We start from the raw sequence: 3,810 nt of genomic DNA, 5'->3' as shown, positions 1-3,810 counted from the left end.
GCAAAGAACTGTCGGTCCCTATGGAAAATGAGTGATTTAGCAGGGACAAGAGTAAACTGACTACAGTATGAAAAGTGGTATTGAATGCATACATGGAACAAGGAAGATAATACTATTTCAATGTGAGTGTTTTTATAATAAAGCTGGTTATAAAGGATAGATTAAGAGCCCGTTAAATCTAGTCGGCAATTCAAAATGCTACTTTTTTAAACTCTATAGGTAAAGCTTAATCTCAGATACTGGCACCACACCTTATAAAGACTGCGTATCTGTACAAAATAGTAAGTTTGTTTTCAGCCAAACTCATGCGAACATTTCCTCCTCTTATATTTGTATTTCCTACAGTTAGAGCACTGAAATAAACACAATAAACCCCAAATTGTGGTCTTGCTTTGACACTGACAAACTTTGTGGGTCTGGATAAGAAGTTTAAGCTCCCTGTCATCACATTCTTACTGGTAAAATATATCTTGTCTTGACTGCGCAACGCACTTGGACTGCTGAGAAATGCAATGGAATAATGCAGATTTATGCCAGTTCCACTAAGTACACAGTCGAGGTACTAATTAAGAGAGCCAATCCCACACAAGCCTAAAACTATGACATTTTATAAAATATTTCATTTAAATCCAGGAGTTAAACTGACTTTAAATTTGATATATGGGGGTGGAATGAAAGATGTCAAAATTGAAATGTCTGAGGCAGAGACTGAGAAAAAGAGAGAAAGGGGAGAGAGGACAGAACAGTATTACATGTATTGCAATCTCTGTATTTATTTCTGGAATAAAAAAGAAAACAGCATCTATTGTTTTGATGGATTTTTTTCAGAAGGGACACCTCTTTTCCTGAGATGCAAGACAAACTAATGCGATTGAAGCACTATTTCCAACATACATCACTGTATCTCTTTTTCTTAGACTGTAGGAAACGGAGAAACTCGTTGTATGAAGCACACATTATCTAAGTAAAATTTACCAAGTTTTCAAATTTTTTCTACTTATACATGCTTCTATTTTTTTTTATTTCCTTATTCCATTTCCCTTCCCTCTATCTTCACTTTATTCTAGTTTCCTTCAGTTGACTTTATGTGTTTTTTTCTTTATTCTACTTTCTCCTCTTTATTTAGAATAAAAACACTTACATACATGGAGCATTTTTTCCCCTTCTCATCTTTCCTGCACCTTTTCATTTTCTCCATCTTTTTATAGTCCCTCCTTCATTCCTGGGCTCTTTTCTACTACTCATTCCCCGCACCACTACATAATCGTGTTTGTACTTGGTGACCTTACCCTCCTTCCCTGCAGCTACCACTTTCTTCTTTGAAACTACTGGTACATTTCTAAGTTTTCTTTCTCTAGGGCTCACACGTTTCTCCCTTCCTTTGTATCATGCATTTTGTTTGCCACACCCAAATTCAAATCTCTGTTCCACTTTCACCTCCTTCATATTCCATGCTAGTCTCTTTTCTCTCCTCCTCTTTGCCACCAACCGCAAACATACCCCGCTGTCCCCAGGTGCAAGAGGTGATGCTTCAGCAGCCAGTGCCTGGCTCACTTCTTCCAGCAGTTGGAGCCTGTTACGAATGTCTTTCCAACAGCTGCCCTCTGTCATTAACTCTGCCAGATGTCAGTTCAGCTCACGTTGCCACGGACATGGCCATCAGCCACCACGTAAGTGCCCTCTCACCATCATACACCCCACAAATTTTCATCATTGCTGTAAGTCACAGGTTTCTCTTTTAGCTGCTATGAAATGTCATTAGATGTGTCGGTGGTGGCCATCCCAAATGCCACTAGTTACACTCCGAGTGCCACAGGAGTCTCTTTAGTTCTGGCAATATAGGTTTTCCTGTAAATGAGCTATCTGTCTAGTTATATACTCTGGCTGTACCCTACCTCCCGTCTCCAAAGACCACAGTAACCAGTGGTCCAACATGCTGTTCTGTGAAAGCTGTGTCTGCTGCTGTCATGAGGTGCAACTCTGCTACGTTTCTTCCTAGTACCATGATGAGCTGCCATAGGCTTCTTCATATGAAGCCAAATATTCCCTCTTCATATGAGGGATGCCCAGGATCGCACACTTGTCATGAATTTACACAGTGAAAGATGCTCTTTCATTCCCCCTTTCAACACTTAATGGATGAAGAACTGTATTTTTTAGCAGAATAAATAACACTAACGGGGCATTTAAAATGTCAGGTGTCATATTTCTTCTCGCTGATCACTTGTCATCTCTGACTGTTGTCAAACAAAAGATACTGAGGAAATTCATTACAATAAGCATATCCTCCAGAGGCAGGTCGATTTATGGCCGTGATGATTAGAACTAAAATTCTGTATGTTTGCATAACTCTCCTTACCAGTGTAGAGTTTATGCCACTTTGGTGTTTTCTTCTTTTTCCACGTTGCTTTAATTAGTCTTCCTGCAGGCTCCACATTGTTGTATGGATACTCTACCCTGTTGTACGGTTCTCTTTCCTGGTATTTAAAAAAAAATGTGAAAGGGTAAAACAATCATAATGGCTTTTGTTCAATACAGAACAAAATACTGGAACTAGAGGTGCTTATGAATCAGTGAGATTTTGGTGTGCAGAAAGAAAAAAAAAATGAGTTGAACTGAAAAACCCAGAGGGCCACTTATAATTTCTAAAGAATGGAAATACAGAACATCAAGTTAAATATATTGTGGAGTTGGAGAATATAAAGCAAAAGAGAGAGTACTACTTCTCTACCTTTGGTTGCATTGCCTATACGGGCATCATCTTTCCCATTCAAAATAATTATTTGTGACTGCTCTGAACCGAGCATTTTATTAATTATTTCCCACCCTATTTTTTCTCCATTTGAACTTTTCCATATTCTTAAACTAAACACTCCTCACAGAGGGGAGCTAGGTGAGTTTTTTTACCAGGGAAGTTCCTAACCAGTAATTTGCCCGCTAAAGGGCACTGTTTACTGCAGTAAACAAGAAATCTTTTCTTGCTCTGTATAGGTTATACTTAATGCTGAGATAAAAAGATTGACTTTTTTGGTTGGACTAGATGATCTCCCGAGGTCCCTTCCAACCCTTGCGATTCTGTGATTCTGCGATTCTGTTCTGTGACTTTAAGGGCTGACTTTCTTATTAAAAAATAGTTTGCCCGATTAATATACATGAAATAATTTACTTCATTTTTTAGCAACTCTCTCCATGCTAGAACAATGAAAATTTAACAAGAGAAAGACTGCACATGTGGGACCGTAAGAGAGAGTGAGAAGGAAGGTGCCTTCCCTGTTCAGACAGGAGGATCTGCTCTCCAGGCTGTATAAACAGCATGAAGAGTAGCACCATAAAATACATAAGGTCACAGGGTGGACAGCTTGGGGCATTTGGAGAACAGCTCTCTGAACCGTGGTGTGCAAGGAAGCAGGTCGTCGTGACAGGAGGATAAACCTGTGGACTGCATACTACCGCGTCGCTGTTGTATCACTGATGGGGGACACGTAACCAAGGCATGGGCACACGCAGCTCCAGCAAACCTCTTTACGCTCAGACAATGGCTCCCACTGTATTGTCTCCAGCTGCTGGTTTTGAATCTTATTCATTTGCGTCACACAAATTAGTGAGATTTGCGCACTCTGACCTGCTGCCCCAAATGTAACCGCCCTGCCTGATCCCCAGCCACCCTCACGCTGGTTAGTGACTTCACCTCCTGCGACTGTGTCTGCCAGATGCTACCGGTTGTCTCTCATTGACCCGCAGATGGCTGGGGAGCCGGAGAAATCCCCGGAGACGCTGCACCGAGAGATTCATTCTCCAGCTGCGGCCTAG

This window comes from Egretta garzetta, unplaced genomic scaffold (assembly GCF_000687185.1).
Source record: "Egretta garzetta isolate BGI_Z169 unplaced genomic scaffold, ASM68718v1 scaffold158, whole genome shotgun sequence".
Lineage (NCBI taxonomy): Eukaryota > Metazoa > Chordata > Aves > Pelecaniformes > Ardeidae > Egretta > Egretta garzetta.
The sequence above is the reverse complement of the archived record's forward strand: the minus strand, read 5'-3'. Positions refer to the sequence as shown.